General features: G+C 44.5%; 1 protein-coding gene across 1 annotated transcript in view; it reads right to left on the bottom strand.

Annotated features, from left to right (window-relative positions):
• CLDN11 (claudin 11) overlaps window positions 1-13,237 on the bottom strand; it is a 45,933-nt gene that overhangs the window by 14,441 nt on the left and 18,255 nt on the right. The window lies entirely within an intron of this gene.

Here is a 13,237-nt window from a genome sequence, read left to right as displayed (position 1 = left end):
GCAGGGCTCTGTACACTGAGGACAAGCAGGGCTTTGTGCAGTGAGGAAAAGCAGGGCTCTGTGCACTGAGGACAAGCAGGGCTCTGTACACTGAGGACAAGCAGGGCTCTGTACACTGAGGACAAGCAGGACTCTGTGCACTGAGGCTCTATGATTGACAAGCCAGGAGCCTGTACAAAGCCCTAATTGTCCTACCCTCAATTCCTGCATTTGGACTCCTCACAGAGACACACAGGCAATAGCTGCAGGGATGAGACCAAAAATTTTCACCCAAAAATTTACACATTTTTAACCAATGTATATTACAAGTATTTTCACCCAAAAATATACAAATTTTTTAACCATTGTATATTACAAGCATTAAGGCTAATTCATTAGCCTGCATTTGTGGGAGGGGCGGGGAGTCTCTATAAGAACCCACGGCCTTACCTGTTCCTGACGCCGTGGGTTCATCACGTGACAGTAGATCAGCTGACGCTACGGGTCAGCTGACTGGAAGCAGCTTCGGGCGGCATCGCGTGGGTAAGTGGTCGGGGCTGGCCGGGGTTGCGGCGCTCATCGCCGCCCTCACTCCGGAGGTAAGCTGGAGTTCGGAGGGTACCCTGGCCAGCCCGGCCCCGGTTGCATGTAATGTAGGGACATGCGTCCCATGTTGTGTTTTTTCAGGCGCTCCCGTTTTCGGTGTGCGCTCCCATGCTCAGCGAACCAGCTCCGGCAGGGCACAGTGAGTCAGCTCCGGCAGCCAGACCCATGACAGGGACACGCCGGCAGTCGCATGGGGATGTCTGCTGCGAGACTTCGCTCCCCCACGAGCCGGTGGTGTCGGGGGGCGGGGGGAAATTTTCCACGTCAGCACTCACTTGCTTGATCTTCCCCCCCCCCCCCCCCCCCGTGTCACACTTTCTGACCGCTAGGTCACTCTTACTGGCCTGTCTGCAGCCCATCACAATATTTGGGCATATGGCTGTGTTATACTGGGCGAGCAGGCTATATGGTACGTAAACTGCATGGGGCCAGTATTAAACTGTATTTAACTGTATGTGGTCACCAGTATTTCACGGGCTTGCCGTGCCTCATGCTAGTTAAATAAATAAAAAAATTTGTATAATCCAAAACATGTGGTTTCAGATGATCTTGCTATGTTCATGTTATTTTCAGTTATCTATGCCGTAGCATCAATACTGTTCACACGCTCGCAGCGTGTGCCCGCACTTGTAGCATTTGTGCTGTGCACACGGTCGCAGCGTGTGCGCGCTCGTAGTGTGTGTGGTACACGCGCTTGTAGCGTTTATACTATACACGCTCGCAGCACGTACACACGCTCGCTGTAGCATTTATACTGTATACACGCAGTATGTACACACGCTTGTAGCATTTACACTGTACACGCTCTCAGCATGTACACACGCTTATAGTATCCATATTGTACACGTTTGTAGCATTTATACTGTGCACACGCAGCATGTGCACATGCTTGTGGCATTTATACTGTACATACGCCAGTGGTGTTTGTTCCGTGCATGCGCCCGTGGCTATTGTACTGCGCATATGCTCGTAGCATTTGTTCTGTTCATGTGCCCATAGCATTGATACTGTTTATACGCCCATAAAAAAAAAATGATATGCCAGCTCGCTCTCTGACTGCTCCGCTCTGCACATTACTTTAAGGGGTCATTTATATGCCAGAGCACGCTCTTTGACTGCTTCGCTGTGCACATTACAGTAGGGGTTAGTTACATGCCAGCACGCTCTCTGACTGCTCCGCTCTGCACATTACTGTAAGTGGTTAATTAGATGCCAGCACGCTCTCTGACTGCTCCACTCTGCACATTATTGTAAGGGGTTAATTAGATGCCAGCACGCTCTCTGACTGCTTCGCTCGGCACTTTACAGTAGGGGTTAATTATATGCCATGCTCCCTGACTGCTCCGCTCTGTACATCACAGTAAGGAGTCAATTATATGCCAGCACGCTCTGACTGCTCCGCTCTGCACATTACTGTAAGGGGTTAATTAGATGCCAGCACGCTCTCTGACTGCTCCACTCTGCACATTATTGTAAGGGGTTAATTAGATGCCAGCACGCTCTCTGACTGCTTCGCTCGGCACTTTACAGTAGGGGTTAATTATATGCCATGCTCCCTGACTGCTCCGCTCTGTACATCACAGTAAGGGGTCAATTATATGCCAGCACGCTCTGACTGCTCCGCTCTGCACATTACTGTAAGGGGTTAATTAGATGCCAGCACGCTCTCTGACTGCTCCGCTCTGCACATTATTGTAAGGGGTTAATTAGATGCCAGCACGCTCTCTGACTGCTTCGCTCGGCACTTTACAGTAGGGGTTAATTATATGCCATGCTCCCTGACTGCTCCGCTCTGTACATCACAGTAAGGGGTCAATTATATGCCAGAGCACGCTCTGACTGCTCCGCTCTGCACATTACTGTAAGGGGTTAATTAGATGCCAGCACGCTCTCTGACTGCTCCGCTCTGCACATTACTGTAAGGGGTTAATTAGATGCCAGCACGCTCTCTGACTGCTTCGCTCGGCACTTTACAATAGGGGTTAATTATATGCCATGCTCCCTGACTGCTCCGCTCTGTACATCACAGTAAGGGGTCAATTATATGCCAGCACGCTCTGACTGCTCCGCTCTGCACATTACTGTAAGGGGTTAATTAGATGCCAGCACGCTCTCTGACTGCTCCGCTCTGTACATCACAGTAAGGGGTCAATTATATGCCAGCTCGCTCTGACTGCTCCGCTCTGCACATTACTGTAAGGGGTCAATTAGATGCCAGCACGCTCTCTGACTGCTCCGCTCTGTACATTACAGTAAGGGGTTAATTATATGCCAGCACGCTCTCTGACTGCTCCGCTCTGTACATTGCTGTAAGGGGTTATTTATATGCCAGCACGCTGTCTGACTGCTCCGCTCTGTACATTACAGTAGGGGTTAATTATATGCCAGCACGCTCTGACTGCTCCGCTCTGCGCATTACTGTAAGGGGTTAATTATATGCTCCACTCTGCATATTCAGTAAGGGTTAATCATATGCCAGCACGCTCTCTGACTGCTCCACTCTGTTTTTTACATTAGGGGTTGTTTATATGCCAGCACGCTCTCTGACTGCTCCACTCTGCATATTACAGTAGGGGTTATTTATATGCCAGCACGCTCTCTGACTGCTCCGCTCTGCATATTACAGTAGGGGTTAATTATATGCAGGCACGCTCTCTGGCCGATCCGCTCTGCACGTTACACTAAGGGGTTAATTATATGCCTGCACGCTCTCTGGCTGTTCCGCCCTGCACATTACACTAAGGGGTAATCATATGCCAGCGCGTTTTCTGTCTGTTCCGCTCTGCACATTACAAGTAAGGGTTTATTATATGCCAGCGCGCTTTCTGGTTGCTCTGCACATTACTGTAAGAGGTTAATTATATGCCGGCATGGCACGCTTCCTGGCTGCTCCGCTCTGCTCATACTCGTTGCAGGGGCTTTGTTACATACATGCAGCGCATGGATAGCTACGTTATGAAAGTTTTGTGATATATGTGTTTTCTTTACAGGTAAAAATAGAAATAAGAATTAAAAGATAAAGGGGAGGGTTTACTTCTAGGTATCAGGTAATCGAGCTTATATATATATATATATATATATATATATATATATATATATATAAAAATGGTGTCTAAGTGAAATGTAGATAAATTATTTTCTTTAGGTGCTACAGTCCCCATTTAGGCTTTTAACTGATCCTCCGTGACAAACACTTCTCCGTGACGTCAGCGAGGTTGGTCCATGGTACATGGTAGTTGAAGGGTCACTCAAGGGTATGTGTATATTGTCCTCACGCTCGCAGGATATATACTGTACACACGCTCGCAGGGTTTATACTGTACTCACGCTCGTGGGATTTGTATTGTTCTCTTGCTCCTAAGATTTATACGGTACACACATTCATAGGTTTACAGCATACATGCTCGTAGAATTTATATTGTACATATGCTCAGAGGGTTTATACTGTACACTCGCTGGCAGTATTTATACTGTAGACATGCTCGTAGGATTTATAATTGTACATATGCTCAGGGTTTATACGATACACTCGCTGGTAGTATGCATACTTCACACACGCTCGTAGGGTTCATGCAGTATACATGCTCATAGGAGTCATACAGTATACTTGCTCGTAAGGTTTATGTGGTATACACGCCCGCAGGTTTATGCTGTACATACGCTCAGGGTTTATACGGCACACTCGCTGGTAGTATGCACACTTCACACACGCTCGTAGGGTTTATACAGTATACACACTCATAGGAGTTATACAGTGTACTCGCTCGTAAGGTTTATGTGGTATACACGCCCGCAGGTTTATGCTGTACATACGCTCAGAGGGTTTATGCTGTACAGTCGCTGGTAGTATTTATACTGCACACACGCTTTTAGGTTTCATGTCGTACATACGCCCGTAGGAAGTATGCAGATTTATTTCACACTGGACTTGACAACACTCTTCATACATACGCTCATAGATTCATGTTGTACTTATGCTTGTAATTTATTCATGCTGGTATTAATTACAGTATACCGTTTTTACGCTTGTGTTATACGTTACATCGGCTTGTTACTTTTATACTGTGGATAAGTGTTTATTGCCATGGTAGTATTTTCAGTGGGCGTTCGTTCATATAGTTCATTTGTATATACGCATACATAGTTCATTTGGTCTATACGCTCAGGTTTTTTTATGCTAATGTCAGTTTATTTAGTTCTTACACTTTATAGTGTTTACAGTGCACTTTTGTAAATTCATTGTAGCGTCCGCAGTGCATTTAGTTGCATAGCATTGGGGCTCATGCGTTCCTCACTTTAGTATTTAAACAGCTGTTGCGGTCGGGGCATCATACCTACCATGTCAGCAGGGGGTGGTACTCAGTAGTTTTCTGACACGTATTCAAAGTTACAGCTTCACGACCCTTAGGTGGTTTATACCTTTTATACCTGCCATGCCTGCAGGGAGATACATGGTGTAGTTGCTGTTATTGATGCGTTTTCAGATCAATATCCAGACACATAGGCGGTGTATACCCATTATGCCTGCCACATCTGCAGGGGGGTACATTGCATTATTGTTGTTACTGACGCGTATTCAGAACAACAATATCACGACACATAGGTGGTGTATACCCATAATTCCTGCCATATCCGCAATAAAAATAAAAAATAAAAATAAAAAAGGGAAATATGCTTCAGATCAGTGCTTTCTAGTTATTGTACAGTAGGACAGACATCGTATGTATAAATTCATGTGTTGTATTATACATCAGTGCGTTATGCAATTATATAGTTGTGCTGGGCTTATGTGTGGAAAAGTTGCTCTGTGCATCTGCTCATATAGTTTGTTCAAAGCATATGCTCGCTCGTACAGTTTATTCTAGCCATACGTTCAGTTTGTTCGATGCACGCTCTTAATGTTTTGTACCTATATAGTTTGTCTGTATATAGTATAGCCTACAAAGTTTGTCTGTGTATACGGTCGTGGGTTGTTTGTGCATGTGGTCGTGGTGTTAGTGAGGTACATATGGCCTTGATGGTCATGCCGGGCCCTCGTTCATACTGTCATGTTCTGCATATGGGTCAAGGAGTCATGCTAGACTTACATTTAGATTGTTCATTTGTGGTACACATTCATAGGTTCATTAGGCACACACGCTTCATGATTTCTTACTGTGTTATGTTATGGTGTTTAGACCTTACACCCATGTCTTTGACACTGCGCAGGTTTTTATGGCATTGGGCGAATCTGTGCACGGATAATCCGGTGGGTCACCATTTTGTAAATATTGAGTTGTGCATACGTGAATAGCTGGGGTTCGGTCTATTACGTGCCAAGTCGCCAGGTCTAGCATGGTTATGACTTGTTTTAGCTTTGAGTTCGGCTAGACCAGTCACGTTTACAGGTCAGCCCGGATACAACCTGACACGACTTCAGGTTGGCGACAATGTCATCATATACGTTATGTTATTCAGCTGGTGGGCTATGCACAGGGATTTAGCGTACTTTTCCATTGTGAATTGACATGTTTATAGGCCAATCATGGTTACAACCTGTCTCGACTTAGGTTTACGTCGATACTAGTAGTCATACATGTTGGTCGAAGCTTTTAATTTGGCTAGACCAGTCATGTCTACAGGTCAGTCCAGATGCAACCTGACTTCAGGTTGGCGATAACATCTTTGTATATGTTGTGTTTATTCAGCAGTTGGGTTAGGCCACAGGGATAGTTTATGTATTCATTGTTAATAGGTCTGTCATGGTTACAACCTGTTTTGGTTCAGGTTGACGGTCATAATATTAGTGACAGATTTGGTCGAACCTTTAACCTGTCACGTCTACAGGTCGGTTCAGTTACAACCTGACACGACTTCAGGTTGGCGTCACGTTCTGGGTGGTTGGGTTTGTTCGTCTCGGCTTAGATTGACGATGATAGTAATTACATGTTGGTTGAGTTTCACGTTTGCTGCATAAGTGGTTTCATTGCCGGACACATCCACCTGTTGGTTATAGTGATAACCTCACAAAGGTTTAGGTTGGCGATTAGGTAGTCATTTGTATACACATTGTTGGCACTTTAAGGTGTGCATACAGGCATAGGGTTGTTCACCGAGTCTTTCCACATCTACAGCTCACAGTGAGCTTCCAACAGGCAGCCTGGAATACTTACACAATATTTTACATTAGAGACCCAGGGGATGTCTCACATGCCATTTTATTCCTATTTGCATTCATCGGGTTCTGACACTCTCCTTTACATCTAGCATAATACTATCAAAGTGTTTCTGTCAGGTATCCAGCATAATATCACGTTGTCTTGCTCTGACAGGGTGTCATTGTTTGCATCCCATGCCATCGAATCTGCTCTGAAGTGTGCGCAAAGAGGGAGGTTCGCAAGCCCTCTAGCCATCAGCCCTGGCATCTGGCTTAGTTAGTTGGTTAGCTGGCGCTTTAGGTGATTCCCCATTAAGACATCAGGACAGCTTGACATTAGTAGCCACGCTGTTCTGGAGTTGTCGAGGTTTCCTAAGGTTCAAGGGAATTACATGTAGGTGCATGGCAGTAGTTACATTAATTTCGTTAGGATGCAGGTTTTATGCATGGAAATTGTATAGGAGAAGAATGTCATTGTCTGGTCAGGTTATCATCATACGACATTTCCCAAGTCCCTTGAGTGATGCTCTGCTTGAGTTGGCTATCTTTTGCTTCCACATGTTTAGGATCCATTGGGATTAGTCGCTGCTATTCTTTAGGGGGCGGTACTCACTACTATGTTGTTTGTCAAACACGTACGTATTCTTGTCAAATCCTTTTGTAGTGATTCGTCCATTATATTCAGTCTTTCTCTAAGCATTGGGGCTGCTGCACCGACGTCACATCATGGTGGCCAGCATACGTGGTTAAGAAATCCGGGTCGCTGGGAGTTCAGTGCTATGTGCACTGTACCCCTATTCCATAGTCAGTATTGCACAATGCATTTCAGTCTTTGCTCACGTGGTCATTACACATATTAATAGCGCTTTGTTCTCATTATGAGTTTTGCCCTCTATTTTTCAGGTGTTCTCCTACGCGGCAGTATATGGCATAACTATAACTGCCTAGATAGGTTACAGGATTTAGTAGAGAATAGGAGTTTAGTAAGAGGTTTAGTTAGGTAGGCTCGCTATACGATTGAGCACCGACCACAAATATACATATAATTGTGTTATTTACATTATATAAAAAGTATTTGCTAACGGCAGGTACACTTTAAAAGATTACTTTCAACCTGTATTCCAAATTTCTGAATAACAAAAGTTTTTTTTACAAAGCTTCTTACCCTAGTATTATAGCTGCTATATGACCCGTCATATTTGTGCTTTGGTTTATGCTTATATTCAAGCGTAGGGCTTGGAAAGTCACACTCAGATGTGAAAGGAGAAAAAAGAAAACAGCTTGTCCATGATCCTTCCTTTGCTTGACAGATTGTTACATCCTATCATTAGTTGTGATTTAAGGCACAGGAAAGTAACAGATTACTTATCATTCACTTGATGTATGAGCAGCCAACTTCCTTGCAGAGGGACATGGCACAAAGAGATACTGCCATTAAATAGCTAATGCCAGTAATAGTTCTCTGAATAAAAAACTATCATTTATTTCATTTTTACTTGTGGTCAGTAGATTTTTAAATGGGTATATGTTTGGCGTGTGCCCTTTTGATCAAGAATTCATATGACTTATTTACATTACTGCATAAAGATCAGAGAGTCAGATGCCTAAAAGGCAAAGATTAATAACCAATTGCAAGTTTGGGTGTTACTCATAAAATTCTGTGAATAAGAAAAGATGCGTTTCCAAGACAATCAGAGTGAAAATGACTATTAAAATGCAGATTTGTCTTTTGATTTGATCCTTAAAGGGGTACTCCAGTGCTTAGACATCTTATCCCCTATCCAAAGGATAGGGGATAAAATGCCAGATCGCGGGGGTCCTGCCGCTGGGGACCCCCGTTATCTTGCACGCAGCACCCCAGTTTAAATCAGCTCCCATACACAGCAAACATAGAGAAAAGGAGATTGGGCTTCCCTGTCTCAATCTCTCTCACCTATACAGTGGCATGGAGGATATAGTGTACTAGTACAATTACAAAATGTATTGGAAGAACATTACCAAACTAATTGCTTAAAGGGGTACTCCGGTGCTTAGACATCTTATCCCCTATCCAGCGGCGGGACCCCCGTTATCTTACACGCAGCACCCCAGTTTAAATCAGTCCCCAGAGCACATTCGCTCCGGGTTTGATTACCGGCGACCACAGGGCCGTCGGCGTGTGACGTCATGCCTCCGCCCCCATGTGACGCTCTGCCCCTCAATGCAAGCCTATGGGAGGGGGCGTGGCAGCTGTCACGCCCCCTCCCATAGGTTTGCATTGAGGGGCGGAGCGTGACGTCACACGGGGCAGAGGCATGACGTCACACGGGGCGGAGGCGTGACGTCACACGCCGACGGCCCCGTGGTCGCCGATATTCAGACCCGGAGCGAACGTGCTCCGGGGACTGATTTAAACTGGGGTGCTGCGTGTAAGATAACGGGGGTCCCGCCACTGGATAGGGGATAAGATGTCTAAGCACCGGAGTACCCCTTTAAGCAATTAGTTTGGTAATGTTCTTCCAATACATTTTGTAATTGTACTAGTACACTATATCCTCCATGCCACTGTATAGGTGAGAGAGATTGAGACAGGGAAGCCCAATCTCCTTTTCTCTATGTTTGCTGTGTATGGGAGCTGGTAAAGTGGTTAAAGTACGGGACATATGCTCAGGAAAAACTGATGATTAAAGATTGAGCCTGCAGAGAGAAAAACTGGTGATGAATGCCAGATAAAAGTCAAATAATTATTAGAACTGCTGTTCCTTGTTATGCCTATGCACACTCGTATGATAGTTTATTCTAAAAACTGACCTAAATTTATTCAACTTTATAAAAATAAAAAAAAAGCTGTGAAAAATTGCACCTCCGCTGATTCCTATTGCATGCACTTCTGAGTCCACAGTATTTTGCATCAGTATTTGTAAGCGAAAACTAAAATCCTAATAGAAAGACTGGATTTTTTCCATCATTTGGACCCACTACTGGTGTATGCTTACAAATATGATGCAAAATAGTGAGCCAAATATGGTCATGTGAGGCTAGCTTCAAGAGGAATTTTAGCACCATAGTAGTTCATGGTTTATTTAGTGGGCACTCCATTGTCTAGAGGAATGATCCTATGATCGGTGATCCATTCAGGGGCTGAGGCTGAGCAGAAAGCAATCATCACATGATTTGTCAATTTCCAGAGGGGAAAGGGGACATATAGTGAAAATATGAAATAGCATAGATATATGTTTATGTTTACAATGGGCTGGTGATCCCCTAACCTGAATGCAGACTGGTGTTCCTAGGTATTTTGGAGGTGCAAATGATTGCATATTAGTCTTTTTATTATTTCTGCATATTAAAACTATACATAGGTATACTTTTTAATCTACACGTGTGACCATATTGTTTTATCTAAGGCCATGTTTACACCTTAGCAGAGTCCCGTTGAATTCAATGGGATTCTGCTGCTCTGTGCACACGGGGAAATTTCCATGCCAGATATTTCTGGCACGGAAATTCCGATTTCTGTGTCCTCAAAAAGAATGAACCTGTTTATTCTTTCTGCGGACTCCGCACGGAATGCATAGCCGTCAATGAGATGGCCCCCGCAGTCTCCGGAATGTCCGCATGGAGACTTTTTGTGCGGACATTCCAAGGTCTGAACGTAGCTGAGGCTATGTTCACACCTCGTAATTTCTGTGCAGGATTCCGCATTGTAATTCTCCACTGAGATTCCGCTGCAGCAGAGTCCCATTGAATTCAATGGGATTCTGCTGTGCTGTGCACACGGCTGAATTTTGACTTCCGTGTCTGCAGAAAGAATATACACGTTCATTCTTTCTGCGGACTCTACACGAAACGCATTGCCATCTATGAGACGGTGCATTCCCATGCAGTCCTATCACCGGTCCAACACGTTATGCTGATGCACGCAGTCGGTGGAGTGAGAACATAGTCGTGTGAACATAGCCTAAGGGTTCCAATTTGTCATTTAGCCTGGGGGTAAGAAGAAGAGAAAAGGAGGAAAAAAGGAAGATAAAAATCGAATATATAATTCTATTCACTTTAAACAAGGGAAATGAATCAATACTCCTCAATACTGACATTCTAGCCAAAGTTGTATAAGCCACAAAAAAATATACCAGCAAACATATAGGATCATCGGCCTACTGTACTTGTTGGTCAAATGAACTGTTCTCAGTTTTGTGCACATCCATTAGACATGGAACACGATGTTTTCCTGATTTCAGCTCTTGACCTTATGGAAAGGGACCATGTACCACCCAATTTTAACATATCAATTTCTCATTTTTCTATTTAATAGTATACCACTAATGATCCAATACTTTCTTCTTATAAGAAGCTAATTTTAAAACATGAAGATTAATATATATATAATCTTCATATTATCATATATATATATATATATATATATATATATATATATATATATGTATAAAACTCAATTTGTGTATGTGTATGTGTGTATGTTCCAGCAAGTCCCATGCAAATCAATGGGAAATGTATGTTCCCACATAACTTCCGTACGGCTGGAGATATTTCAATACCTGGTACACATATTACGGGTCGGGATAGGATGTTGGGATAGGAGTTTGGAATAGGAGTTTGGGATAGGAGGACAGGATTGGAGGATGGGATTGGAGGACGGAATTGGAGGATGGGATAGGAGGATGGGATAGGAGGACGGCATAGGAGGTTGCGATAGGAGGTCGGGGATAGGAGGTCAGGGATAGGAGGTTGGCATAGGAGGATGGGATATGAGGATGGGATATGAGGACAGGATAGGAGGACGGGATAGGAGGAGGGGAAGGGGGAAAGGATAGGAGGTTGTGATAGTAGGTCGAGATAGAAGGTCGAGATAGGAGGATGGGATAGGAGGTCATGATAGGAGGTCAAGATAGGAGGTCGAGATAGGAGGACGAGATAGGAGGTCGGAATAGGAGCTCGGGATAGGAGGTCGGGATAGGAGGATGGGATAGAAGGACAGGATATGTGGATGAGATGTGAGGATGGGATATGAGGTTGAGATATGATGACGGGATAGGAGGTCAGGATATGGGGTTGGGATATGATAACAGTATATGAGGACAGGATATGAAGTCAAAAGCTTCCTCCTATGTTTATTTTCCTCCCCAACAAGGATTAGGAAGGAAAAACCGGGCAACGCCAGGTATTCAGCTAGTATATATATATATATATTGTTACGCCGAGCGCTCCGGGTCCCCGCTCCTCCCCGGAGCGCTCGCTACACTCTCTCCGCTGCAGCGCTCCGGTCAGATCCACTGACCCGGGGCGCTGCGATTCTGCTTCCAGCCGGGATGCGATTCGCGATGCGGGTAGCGCCCGCTCGCGATGCGCACCCCGGCTCCCGTACCTGACTCGCTCTCCCTCGGTCCTGTCCCGGCGCGCGCGGCCCCGCTCCCTAGGGCGCGCGCGCGCCGGGTCTTTGCGATTTAAAGGGCCACTGCGCCGCTGATTGGCGCAGTGATTCCAATTAGTGTCTTCACCTGTGCACTTCCCTATATCACCTCACTTCCCCTGCACTTCCCTGCCGGATCTTGTTGCCATTGTGCCAGTGAAAGCGTTCCTTGTATGTTCCTAGCCTGTGTTCCAGACCTCCTGCCGTTGCCCCTGACTACGATCCTTGCTGCCTGCCCCGACCTTCTGCTACGTCCGACCTTGCTTCTGTCTACTCCCTTGTACCGCGCCTATCTTCAGCAGCCAGAGAGGTTGAGCCGTTGCTAGTGGATACGACCTGGTCACTACCGCCGCAGCAAGACCATCCCGCTTTGCGGCGGGCTCTGGTGAAAACCAGTAGTGACTTAGAACCGATCCACTAGCACGGTCCACGCCAATCCCTCTCTGGCACAGAGGATCCACTACCCGCCAGCCGGCATCGTGACATATATATATACACGCATACAGAGATTTTCATGCTAACATTGGCCTTGGCCTTTGTGTCCCTGAATAATGCTGATACTCTATTTTCGTTTCCTGCCTATGAAACATATAACAATTGTTAGCACAGAATGCATTAACCATTTTTAATAAATCACCATTTTTTTTATTGCTAAAACTGAGAATTATGTGTTCATTATAGTATTATACTGTATAAAGTTGAAATGCATGATCTTACTATGTATATCAGGGCTGATCACTTGAACCATTAGTTACTAATATTTGGTATTTGCCATAAATATATAGCCAAATTCTCTGTTGTCTCTTCAGCTAACCTTAGCTACAGCAGGATAATGATAGTGCCCTTTACTGTAATTCAGCATAGAAGTAATTAAGCACTTTTAAGTCTAAAACAACATCATCTATATATTAAAAATGTATTAGAAGTCTAAAGGTCACATCCTTTAATATAAAGACAACTTCCCGGTGTCGACTTAAGACTCAATAAAAACATTAGTTTCCACTTCAGACTTTTAATAAAAGTCCTTATTAAGCAAAATGTACAAAAACAGAAAGAAGAAAAACTATGATATAATAAATATAATTCATATATGGCAATCTACATGT

This window comes from Hyla sarda, chromosome 3 (genome assembly GCF_029499605.1).
Source record: "Hyla sarda isolate aHylSar1 chromosome 3, aHylSar1.hap1, whole genome shotgun sequence".
Lineage (NCBI taxonomy): Eukaryota > Metazoa > Chordata > Amphibia > Anura > Hylidae > Hyla > Hyla sarda.
The sequence above is the reverse complement of the archived record's forward strand: the minus strand, read 5'-3'. Positions and strand labels throughout refer to the sequence as shown.